The sequence below is a fragment of the Bidens hawaiensis genome, unplaced genomic scaffold (genome assembly GCF_021521415.1).
Source record: "Bidens hawaiensis isolate Kalapana, Puna unplaced genomic scaffold, B.hawaiensis_p1.1 tig00014518_1, whole genome shotgun sequence".
Lineage (NCBI taxonomy): Eukaryota > Viridiplantae > Streptophyta > Magnoliopsida > Asterales > Asteraceae > Bidens > Bidens hawaiensis.
In genome coordinates this window covers 270,093-284,144 of record NW_027492263.1, presented here as the reverse complement: position 1 = coordinate 284,144, position 14,052 = coordinate 270,093, and the positions used below count along the sequence as shown (strand labels likewise).

General features: G+C 33.5%; 1 pseudogene; it reads right to left on the bottom strand.

Annotated features, from left to right (window-relative positions):
- Window positions 1-1,860: 1,860 nt before the first annotated feature.
- On the bottom strand, window positions 1,861-2,942 carry LOC143546924 (AT-hook motif nuclear-localized protein 23 pseudogene; annotated as a pseudogene).
- Between the last annotated feature and the right edge of the window lie 11,110 nt (window positions 2,943-14,052).

Genomic DNA, 14,052 nt, shown 5'->3' with positions numbered 1-14,052 from the left:
AATAAAATTGACGGAGCCTAGATATTGAAGTCGATGTATCCATCAATGTATATAATGAGGAAGAAAATGGAAACATTGCAAAAACAAGGTGAGAATATAACCTCATATTTTATGTTCGAGGGTAATATATTTAATAATATAAAATGTTTAGATAAAATAAATAAATGTACACAAAACTTTAATGAACAACATATACAAGCTTCTCAAGCTCAAGCATTTACTTTTCTAGTTAAAGACCAACGTCTTGGAGCTAACGTGGGATCCGCTCAAGGGCCTACCGGTTTAGGTAAATATTTAATGCGTTCCCCGACCGAAAAGTCATTTTTGGAGGAGAAACTATGCGTTTTTGGGATTTGCGTGCTCCTTGGTTAGAACCTCTAAGGGGTCCAAATGGGGTGGACTTGAGTCGGCTGAAAAAAAACATACAACCTTGGCAAGAACATTGTTCCGCAGAATATATGACTTATAATCCTTTAGGTTCTTTAAATTACGTGAGTGAAGTAGTTACCGAGATCAATGCAGTCAATTATGTGTCTCCTAGAAGTTGGTTAGCTACTTCTCATTTTGTTCTAGGACATACGAAAATGAATGAACGTTCATGAACATATTACTGAACGTTCACAAACGCAATTTAAAGGACGAGACATTTGTTCATGTTTATTCGTTTAACTAATAAAACAAAATTTCTTTTTCTTGTTTATTTATTTATTTAAAGAAGGAATATAAACGAGTTTCCCATCAAACTATTCATGAATAAGTTGATCAACTTTTGGTTTGTTTACACCTATAATCATAACGGATATTGGAGATAGTGATGTATATACTCACCACATTTAATGGAAACTGTAAGCATTTAACCTTTACTCAGCCTTTAAAATATAAAAATAAAAAGACAGAGTATCTATTCAGGAAAAGACTAGATCTACACATGCCCAGAATATTATTATCCCCAAAATAAACATGTTTATCCATTGAATTCAGCAACAAACTAATTACTAACCTAGAATGGGGTTGGCATATATACATATATATATATATATATATATATATATATATATATATATATTATTTTGAGGCTAAGTGCAACTAGATGTCGGGATTTTGAAAGACTTACCACCAGCATACAATCCGTATAAACCAAATTCGAATCCCTTTTACAAAGGTGTTGCTCATATTCTAGAACATGCACATGAGTCGGGAATCGAATTGGGACCTCTCGGACAAGAACCACACATAAGTTAGTAAACCTTTCCACCTCCGACTAGTTAGTCAGGACATCATTAGTTAATGGGGTTTGCATTTATATAGTCCAAAATGTTAGATATAATATTTTTAACCAACGGTACATAAAATCACTAATCAAACATCAAATCTATAACGGTTGTCATAATTATGTAAAAATAATATAATAATATACTAATTCTTTGAATTTTGGTATTGTATGCATAGATTATAGATACTAAAACTATATTGTTGTTAACGTTAAAAGTCAAAATTGATTGATTAAACTCTAATCAATCAATACAATATATTATGTTTGATGCCAACAACCGATAAAGAAGATTAAATACTTTAATATTCACGTTGATTTAGAATAAAATATTGTCGTGTTATGAATATGTGACCATCTTTAAACATTTTATTTTATATTATAATCAAAAGACTCATCAAACCCAATAAAGATGATTAATTAATTTAGTATTCACCATTTCACCCTACCACTTGTTGCAATTTGCTAATCTTTGCTTTTTAAAAAGTTCATAATAGTTTCACAAATACACAAACAAAGATAATTTATCTAATCTTAAATCATAATTCACAAAATATAAAAAAACTAAAAGCTACAAATTGGTAATTCAACAAATGAAAACCCTAATAAAATGCCAATAAGTTGATCATGTCTTGATCATAAATATTGGTAAATGACAATTGTTGAATGACGATATCCATAGGTTTTATCTTACCTTTTTATTAGGGTTACGATAATCTCAATACGATCAGCATAGCCAATGACTAAATTCCATCCCACACCCACTGCATCCACCCTTATCAGAAAGGCGGTCTGGTAATTGCGTTACCAGACCAACCACCACTACCGTCCACTGGCAACTGAACATTTGGCATATTAAGCGGTAAATTAAAAAAAGGCAACCCCATAGAACTCGGGTCAGGAAACGCATGCCCCCCACCATCCCCATCCCCACCACCACTACCCGCCGCTTCGTCCTCATCCAACGGCAACCTCTCATACGCAACATTCGTAAACGAAGCCGCGATAACAATAACCGGACCCGAAGCCACAAGTGCACCAATAACATTTCCACCTACAACTTGCCCTTGACCACCCGCTAAATAAATAGTTAAACTAGTCGCCCCAGGCGGCGCAGGGGGCGGTAAAAACGAACCCGACAAAGATAATATCTCAAACCGCCCATGAAGTGTCAACACAGAGCCAGAAGACGCAGGTTGTCTTAAACTAACATTATTAACTGTCCCAGTACCACTAACTATACAAATCCCACGTTGTCTTTTCCTAGCATAATCAGCAACTGACTCAAACACATCACATCCATTGCTTATTTCCAAAATATGAGCTCGTAAAGTGTTGGCACTTTCTCTAGTAATAATAACCGGTGGTTTTGGCTTGTTCTTGGAACCGGGAGGGCGGCCACGTGGACGGCGGCCGGAGGTGTCACCGGAGCCAGGTGTGGTGGTGGTGTCTTGATCATGGTCATCAGAGTGTTGTGGGATTTGGAGGTGGAGATCTTGGAATGAATTAGGGTTGGTAGCCATGAGTGGAAGTAATGGTACAAAGAAGAATAATAAAGTATGATGGAGTGGAGGAAATTTAGGTTTTAAAAAAGAACACATGAACACAAGATAAGGTTGTTTTCTATTACATGAAAAGGAGAGGGTAACCCTACATGAAAATTATACCATATTTTTTTTGTTTAAATATTTGTTTAATAATTGAGTGATTTTGATTAAACAATACTTGCTTATATTTTAGTTGAGCTTATGTGATTGGATGCTTATTATTATTTTTTTAAAATAATTGAGTGATTTCATATGTTTGTTTTAAACAAATAATACTTCGATAAATAAATATGTGGTGGGATTCGTTAGAAATAAAATTAAAATTCTAAACATATAATAACTAGGATAACTATAATTTGAACTAGATTAAGATCGCATGTAGTGGATAGAGTATGCAAAAGGGATTTATACAACTAAAGGGTGTATGTAGTGGATGAAACTCTTATAATCATCACCTGATTATTATTATTAATTTTTTTTAACAAAAGTAGAGCAGATAAAATACATTGAATAAAACATAATTAAAGTCATCCCACTAATTATTGACCAGATTCTTCCTCCTATCCGGTGCTATGTGGGAAGCGCCCCTACCTCAAATCAACATGGAGGCCCGACGGATGGATGTCCAGGGTGTTATGAGTGCTATATGGGATGAGAAAGTGCTCACTATGCTTGCTCTAATTATGTTATAAAAATAACATATTGTAATAATAATTACTCTAGTTCAGAAGTTATAGAGTAATAATACTTAGGCTAAGTGATGTGGCCATCTAACGGCTGGTGCGAGCCGAGGCCACGAACCAAGTGGCTGGCGCACACCACAACGCACCACCACCACTTCTCATCGCAAGTGGAGGTCGCGAGCTGGATATCTAGCTAAAGAGTCGGTATTGCACGGGGGCGTGCAATTTGACCGTTTGGGCTTTAATTAAAAAAAAATTAACTTCCTATATTAATAAAAAAAATACACATACTTTACGTATCAACAAAATTACCAAAAAAACCTCACCAGTTTTACTATTTTTTCTTCAATACACCCAATTATTGACCAAAAAATACAATAAAATTCATTTTCTTCATACGACTCTTCGAAGTAAGGCGATCTTATTTTTGAAGCAGAGAGGATAACAGTTAATTTGTTGGTTGAACGGTTTCAAGGGCAACAAAGGCTAACAAGATAATCACCTATTCTTCATGATCGAGTTGGGTTTACGACCCGAATCGACAATCACTAATGATGAAAAACTCCAAAACGTCATATATATCAAGAGGCGTGAAGTCCTTGGTAACCTTCGTCATGAGTTGGTCGAGTATTTGTGGGCTAGGCTTCCATATGATCTTGTACTAGACTAGTGTTATTTGTTGCTTTTAATATTTTTATTCTAATGTAATATTAGTTAGTTTACAAATTTAAAAAAAAAATCATAAAATTCGCTGAAGCCACCATTCACCTGAACCACAACAGGCTTAGGTGGCTTCAGCAGTGGCTTCAACGAGTTTCTAATCAGTATCCAGTCAACACTGCATAGTACAATATTATTGGATGAATTCAGATAATGAATTCATTGACAGCACACAGTCTTACACTAGTGTTAACATAATTACTTTAGTTATTTGTACACTTTTCACGATAAAAGCCATTTATATCTAATCCATACACATTATATATACACTTGGTTATTTAAATAGTTCACTGATTTTGAACAATAGTTAACACATATTTTACTTGATACTTGTATACTTAGATATTTGTTTATATACTTGAGTGAATCTAAAAGTGACTAATCACCCCAATTGGCCAAAGTTTAAAACAAAATAAATATATATGTATTTTTTCAAGTAAATTTATATGTTTTTAATATTTAAATTCAATTACTCAATACATAATTATGCTTATTTACCCACAAATCAGATCATAATCAAATAAACTCATTTAAAAATTTAACTATTTTAACCCTAAACATAAATCCGTTTAGATTTCAACTATGACTGTAATAAATCAATTAAGATCATTATCAATCCAAACTTGATAATTATCTATATAACCCTTTAACTTACTTTACTTGTGGTCTAAAGATCCTTTTTACACCACAAGCCATATATAATTAAAAGACAGTTTAGTAATTAATTCCAACACATTTCAGTTGATAAAGTAAATTACATATTTATTAAATAATTGAGTGATTTAAACAATACTTACACATACTTTAGTTGTAACTAGCTAATAGAGACTTATGCAGTTAGAAACTTATTTATTAAAATAATTGAGTGGTTTACTTTCATACTTGCACATATTTTAATTGTAAGCAAATAGATACATACGTAACTAGATTCTTTATTTAAACAATTGAGTGATTTTTAAACAGCACTTGCACATATTTTTGTTGTAAACGAATGTATATATTTTGTGTAACTAGATACTTATTCATTTAAATATGTAAGACCCCGTTACCGGTAGTCCTACTTTGGATGTTGGATTTACTCATAAACACAGTTCAAATATCTGAGTTAATTAAAACTTTACGCGGAACATAAAAGCTTTCATAAAACATTTCATAACAATCCAAAACTTGTCTTACAAACAACTTGTCTTTCGAAAGCAAAGTAATTAAAATTAAAACATCATAAGTCTTCAGATGCCAGACTCTTATTCTTCTGCCACGTGTCCCCTCAAGCGAGCTGCCTCATCCTACTCACCTGCGTGCATACTAAAAGTCAGCTACGCTGAGTGAGTCCTAGTTAATCAAGCATAATACATTACATACACTTACCTTCAATCATGCATCCGAAGATACATAATAATTACTTTAATAACTACTTTCATTACATTATTTCATACGTACATTCATACTTTATTACTTTCATACTATATAGTTACTGTCCATTCTATCTCAGATATTATTAGGGTCTGGTCCCTCTTTCCTTTGTCTATCTCAGATATTTTAGGGTCTGGTCTCTTTCTTGTCTATCTCAGATATTATTAGGGTCTGGTCCCTTTTTACTTCTCTATCTCAGATATTATAAAGGGTCTGGTCCCTCCTTCTCTATCTCAAATATTATTAGGGTCTGGTCCCTCTTTCTTCATCTTCGTACATACTGTCTTTACATAACCATAACATGCATACTTTCTTTAATCATTCATACATATTCATATACTGTACATATATCTATCGTACACATTCCTTTATCATAAACATACATCCCTTGTTAGCACGTGCAATATCCGAAGATCGTTCATATGCCGACAAGCTTTCATTCACATTTAAGATATATATACATAACATATAAACCATATAAGGCATACACTTACCAGTTAAGGTAAGTGTATTAACTATCACATCGAGTATGCACACAGCCCCGAAAACATAACAAAGAAATGGGGATAAAAACTCACTTGAATGCGGTTACGTTCACCGTTAATCGTAATCCCTTTCTTCAGTTGTGCACGGCTGACTGTATAATAAGTACACGTATCAATTAACTATCACTACTCATATCATCTTTCTAGTCTTAGCTACTACCCACAACGAACGGGGGTCCGGGGGCAGCGGGGTCTAGGGGCGGTAGCCCCTAGCAGGGTCCAAGGGTCAGAGCCCCTGGCTGGGGTCGAGCTGCCAGGTCAGCTTGGAAAAATTTTATTTTCATTAACTGTCTTAACGCATTTCCTATTAAGATTTTAAGTTACTATTTTATTCACCTACTCATTCGTTAGCCCGATTCGTTACCTTAAAATGCATGTTAAGCGAACTTAACTTAAGCGAACTTAAGGTTCGGCGAACTTAAGACTCGGCGAACTTAGAGTCCAGCGAACATATGGTTCAGCGAAGTTGATAAGGTAGGCGAACTTGTTTGTAGCGAACTTAACATCAAGCGAAGTTAGCCAGCGAACTTGACTTTTGGCAAACTTAATTTTAAACGAATATATCGTTAGCGAACTTAAGCATAGGCGAAATTAGTGATCAGCGAAGTTAACCCTAAGCGAACATATGCCAGGCGAAGTTATCATGGGCGAACTTGGTAACAGACGAACTTATACCTTAGCGAACTTAAGGTGGCGAAGTTTAGCAGTGGCGAACTTAGCTTGAAGGCGAAGTTGCTCAGCAGGGGTTACTATTCGCTCTAAAACCCCTTAATCATAATTGTTTCATCGCGAAATCCTTGAATGCGAGTTTAACCAAACCCGTAAACATTCTCATGTTCATTTTCGGATAAAACTTGACCCGTAATAGCATAAAGCATGAAACTTTAAGGCTTAAACGTTTAATACTAGATCTAGGATTCATTTTACACGAGCCGCACATATTCACAGGTCTAACGAGTTCGTTTTTAGCATCAAGTTCGCAACTTTACGTTTCATTTATATCCGATCTATAATCGTTCTAAGTTTCAAGACTAAACGTCTATAAAAACGTAATCTTTAGGATCAAAACATACCTTAACGGGTTCGTTTGGTTTCGTTTGGCTTGATTATGAACTCTAGACCTTGTGTTTATCTTGTATGCTAAAGATCTAATCACCAACTAGTGCTCGCTTGGCTTCGTTCCTCTCCCCTAGCTCACGGCCGAATATAGTGGTGTAGGGTGTGTGTGTATTTTGAGTGTGTAGAGATTTATGAAAGATGGAAATGATAGTTAGGGTTTTAGGATGGTTTAAGGGGTACTTATATCCCTTAAAGCCCATGGATCTAAGGCCCATTCCCTTAAATCCATCTTAATTAGTCCAAGTCCATGATCTTTATAAATACTAATTTATTATTCAGGCCCAATAACTAAACGCGACTTTCTTTTATTAAATACGAAATTTAGGACGTTACAAAATAACTTATACATAACAATACATTATAATAAAGAGTCCATTATTGGACATAATTTCAATAATTACATAGAAATTCAAACCATCATGCGGTTAGGAGCATATATAGTGACAACAAAAGCAAAACAGGAGGAACAAAGCAAAGCAAACCTAAAACGAGAGCAACAAAGACATAAAACAACCAACCATGTAGTGACGAAGCTTGGGCTTAGTCACGGGGGTGACCGAAGTCACAGACTAAAAAATTTTCTGGTAGACGATTTAGTTCGTGTTAGTGATTCGGGTTGGGTCAGTGATTCGATTCGGGTCGGGTCGGATCAAACAATATGACATCTATATGTATAATTTTTCTTTATTTATTCAAACAACTGTTCTTACATTAAAAAAACAAAATAATTCTTTAACCAACAAAGACCTAAAATATTTATGATGCAAGAGGAAGGGTGAGTAGGGATAAGAATATTCGGTATTGATACCGGTACCGAAATCGATACAGATTTGGTACCGTCGGTACCGAATAGATACAAAGTTTTGAGTTTTCGTACCGGTATATCTCAAATTTTACATTCAATACCGGTATCGAACTGAATATTTTGTTATCGGCACTGGCACTGGTACGAATCTCATCCCAAAGGGTGAATACCTAGAAGAAGAATTGCAAAGACCTAAAATATTTATAAAAACAAATCTTTTACTATTCGACTACTATTTTGTAACTTTTGTTTATAAATATTGCGGGGTTTTAGATAAAAAACCAAACAATGGGGTGTTATATTTAAAAAACAAAATCAACAGTGACCGGTAGCATTTTGGAAAAATACATCGGGGTGACCGCGCTTAATACCTATAAAAATTTTCGAGAAAAATAGCGAAATTTACCATACCAACGGAGAAAACGGCAGCGGCCGGGACCACCCCGGTCCCCACGTAGCTTTGCCCCTGCAACTATGAATCTGGAAAATGATAAAACAAAAACAAACAAACATGAAGAACTAAATACCAAAACGAATCTCTATGACTCTTATCTAATTGAATTAATAAACGACAGCCTTAAAACAACAAAAAAAAAGATCATTGATCTTAGACTCTTTTTGCCATTAACTCAAAGAATAGAGAAATATTTGTTGGATTGTGTCGTTGGTTTAACCTTACAAGCTTGAATTTAAGAAGTAACTAATGTTGGATTTATTTTCGTCCTCGAGTCAATGATCAGGCGGGTGTTGGGGGCCGATCTCGAGTAATGGGGTGGTCCTAGTTGCGTTGGTTTCGAGTTATGGAATTGGGTTAATTTGTTAAGGCGAATTAGGGATAAATTACATGAGTTATATTTAAATTTATGATTGTTAATTAGATTAGCAGATAAACATGGAGGTTTTATTTATTATTTAATAATTAGGAGTTCGAGTCAATCTCTAATGTTTGTACCGAGTGATCGTTTATATAACCTAATCAAAATCTTCTAGATTAATAAATGATACTTATTCGTTTTGTTCGTGTTTTGTGTATATATCGACTGGGACTTGAACTAATTAGGGTACCGGGTACGTCTGGAGAATTTTACAATCATCAAAAACCATTGATCAGAAAGCTTGATATACCATATATGTCACGAAAGTGTTGGACTTGAGTATAAACTCTAAAATCTTCACGGGTTGATTAGAGATAGCTTTTTCTTGACCGCATGCAATCGTGAGCGTGATATTAGACAGTATTAGGAGTGTTAATCATACCATGTTGACAACAAGTTAAAATATAGGATTAAGAGTGTTAATCGTATTAGATTCATGTATTAATTAAATTTAAAATGTTTAACATGAATATCTATAATATATATAAACGAAGATATAAAAATTCTACGTGTCGCGATGTGGTCGCTCCCCATTTTTTTGGATTCACCAGATTTGCTTGATTTTTAAATTGTGGCTTCTCATGCATTTGACCCGAATTCATGAGTATGGGTCTTACCAAACCCAAATATTCCTTAAACGGGTTATAACATCTCATTAAATTAAAAATTATTCTCACCAAATTATTGATGTAAAAATCCTATAAAATATGATATAATAACAATTAATATCTTATTTATTTTAAAAAAGATATAGATATTATTTAAATTAAAAAACCAATTTGATAGTAAAAAAAATATAACGGGTCTCGTGTCTCATCAAACCATAAGTATATTATTAATTTTCATAAATATTATTTATAATTAAAAAACCAATTTTATAGTAAAAACAATAAACGGGTCTTGGGTCTCATCAAAACCATATAACTTTTAAATCGGGTTATAACATCTCATTTATTTGTGAAACAATTTATCATCAAACCATAAGTATATTATTAACTTTTGTACAATTAAAAAAATATAAATTCAATAAATAAATAAATATTAGAACAAACAATATAAAACAGCCCTCATAATACGAGGGATAAAAACTAGTGGCTCATATATAAAAATATTAACCTTAATCCTCAAACATAAAATTGGTCCCTTGAATACTGTACTAAAGAAATAGGTGGTCACACTTAGGAACTAATTTGTTTATTACATTTGTTTTATTCTCTCGAGAATATAAGCAGTGAAACTTTTTAGTGTTAGAATGTTGACTGATTTCATATATTGTACTCTTTGTGACTTGTGAGGCATCCCAACGAATACAACGACTCGATAAACCTTTTGTCATTTTCAAATAAAATTAGTTTTCGTCTTTTAGGTATATAAAAAACCTATAGTAAGTATTTTTCTTTAACCTTTATTAGTTTTACGAATCAACATTACGTTTAAGATTTATCATGCGCTTGGTCTTTATCACTCTCTGACTTTAGATTTTCAATTAAAAGTTTGTAAAAATGACTCTTTTACGCTTATCATTAAACGATAAACTGTAGTTTGGTCACTGTTCTTTTCTTTTCCATTTTCCTCATAATACGAGGGATAAAAACTAGGGGCTCATATATAAAAATATTAACCTTAATCCTCAAACATAAAATTGGTCCCTTGAATACTGTGCTAAAGAAATAGGTGGTCACACTTAGGAACTAATTTGTTTATTACATTTGTTTTATTCTCTCGAGAATATAAGCAGTGAAACTTTTTAGTGTTAGAATGTTGACTGATTTCATATATTGTACTCTTTGTGACTTGTGAGGCATCCCAACGAATACAACGACTCGATAAACCTTTTGTCATTTTCAAATAAAATTAGTTTTCGTCTTTTAGGTATATAAAAAACCTATAGTAAGTATTTTTCTTTAACCTTTATTAGTTTTACGAATCAACATTACGTTTAAGATTTATCATGCGCTTGGTCTTTATCACTCTCTGACTTTAGATTTTCAATTAAAAGTTTGTAAAAATGACTCTTTTACGCTTATCATTAAACGATAAACTGTAGTTTGGTCACTGTTCTTTTCTTTTCCATTTTTCTTATATTATTTAGTTACTTTTATTTTGTCTAACTTCATAGAAACTTTATTAGTTAGATAATCAGTTAATTTATATGCATTTCTTTAAAGATTTTTATTTATTTTGGGAAAATATAACTTCCAATGCATTACAATGTGTTATTTAAACTTTTAACAATACCCTAGCTTGGGGATGAGCAAATGGGCATATATATGTGCTGAACTATTATTGAATTAGGTATTGTCGGTACCAATTCAGTATCAACTTTACTCAAATACTATGTTTGAATGATCAAAATTATTTCAACTTATTTATGTTTAAAATATCTTAATTGTCATGCATAATTATATTTGCATAAGCTTCAAAGTGACACAAAGCACAATCATAAGTTTTGATCGTGACACGTGCGACATCAAGTCTATTTGAATATTTGTTACACCAAACAAACTTGTTCTAAATTTATGTAGGTTTAACACGCGTGACACATGTCTACACATTTAAATCACGCCATTTTATTCTTTTGCCCTCTCAACGCAACAATGGGGATAATGGCCTACACATTACTTAGCATTGAAACATCTTTCGTCTAGTATGTCCTTAACTCTCCACATAAGTGCGAAACGTACAAGTAGTTCCACACATTATGTGTTACCCTACACGTGTAGACTTTTCCCATTTTAAAGCCAATCTATTCTCCAAACCTTAAATAAATCTACAAGGACACCAATGCTAATGTTACTTGGTATTGCCACGAAAAAAATAATATATTTCGGTTATATAGCTTGTATAATTGAAAATACGATGCAACTTACTAAAAAACGTACTTTATAAGATTTTTAACCTATATATACCCTGAAGTTATACTACATGCACTAGCAAGTAGCTAGACTTTTTATGTACAAGAGAGTAAAAATTGAAAACCAACTGTCCATTCATTCTAAAAGATTAAATATCGCCCCGTTCTTCACCCAGATAAAAGAGTTCGTCGAGAATCTAACTTACAACCATACTCGGGAGACACGTTCCCGTGTGTCACATACATCTAGAACACTAACTTACAACAAGATGGGCTAGATACAATGCAACAAATTACGAGATATCAATATTACAATAGCCAAATATACAAACAAACAATAATTCAAAGTGCAAAGTGGTGTCCCCACCTATAACTACATGTGGGCATGTGGCAATGCTTGCTATTAAATATTGGGGCGAGTGGTTATTTTTATGAAAACGATATATATATTTTTATAAAGAGCAGCAAATAAAGTCCGTTATCTTGTGTAATCTATTATGACATATAATGATCAAATACGATCATAATCATAGACATTGCTGTATAGCCCAATCCTATCATCTCCTGTTCCGGGAAAACCCACGGCCGTAAAACCCGAGTGTGATCGGATTCAAACTTGAGACCTTACCAGCTCAATTATTCACTTTTCCTCCAATACCAGTTGAGATAAAGCTCATTAGCTATACATGATCGACATTCTCATGGAATTACTATTTCTAGTTTAATTTATATTAATCAGTACTTTATACTATTGTTAAAATTTATTATTTTAGATGGTTTTACTATAATATTTTTGTTTTAACCTTGCTAGAAGAAGGTATTGTTCCAACTAGTTGAAAGTACGAATTATAATAGGAATATTTTATATAATAAGTCAAAAGAGATGTCAACATGAACCGAAAACTTTAAATAAAAGAGATTTGGTTACACCTATCATGTGGCTATGTATCTAATTTGACTTATTTAAACAAACAATAACAGAAGAGAAAAAAAAACAAAGCACAAAAGCATTGTACCTAAATGAAATAAGAAATTGATTATGCACAATATGGAATAGGTGATATCCTAGTAAGATCCCATAAGACACTCGAGTTAGTTATTTATTAGTAAAAAAGATGTTGGTCAAAGTATGGCAACAACCTACTATGTCCATGTCAATATATGCATGCATATATATGTATGCATACATGCTTGTAGAGGTAAAAAACGGGTCAAGCATACATGCTTGTAGGGTTTTTCAAATACTCGGGTTCAGGTATGGAACCAGGTTTGGGTATGACGTGTATTGGAAAATCAGGTATTGGTAAACCCGGGTCGGGTTCGGGTCCGGGTATTGTCTCTAAAAACCATACCCTATGCATTGGGGTTCGGGTCGTGTATAGAATCGGGTATTTGAATACCCTATATTCGGGTATTGAAAAAAACCTTATTTTCCGGTTTTTGGGGGCTTTTTTCCGGGTATAAATTGGATTTTTTAAAAGTTGCACTTTTAAGAGGTATTTTACGGGTATTTGAAATACCCGATTTCGTGTATCGGAAAAACCCGGTTCCGGGTATGAAACCGGTACGGGTTTTCGGGTATTACCGGGTACAAATCGGGTTCGGTTCGGGTTCGAGTTTTTCTACCGAAATGCATACCCTATCCGTACCCTACGGGTAGGGTCAGGTACGGATTCGAGTATTAAAAAAACCGGTTCCGGGTTTTTATTTTTGGTTTTTTGTGCACCTCAACATGTTTGTACGTATGTGTATATACATATTATGAAACATATAAGCTTTTCTTTTTTAAAACCACTACTATTCGATTGGTAGTGTACATTTCACGATTTCGTCTGAAAATATTTATAGGTATTGAGTTCGGTCATCCTTGAATATTAGGCCCATGACTTTTTACCACTCTTATGGATTTAGTCAAAACTTCACCACTGGTTTTATGCCTAGAGTTAGAGCAGTTTAATCAAGCATAGATCAGTAGTAATTCTTGTCTGTTAGGTTTTCGTAAACAATGATGCTTATGATCAAGCATAGATAAGTAGTAATTCTTGTCAACGAGTCATGTTAGGATTTTGTAACAATGATGTTTATGTTATTCACCAAGTAAGTTGAAGATTTACAACAAAATCAAGCCAACTTTCACTTAGGAGACAATAGTAGATTTTGGGTAAAAGTATTCCAAGATCACATACATACATGTGAATAAAGACTAAAGTGCAATCACCTC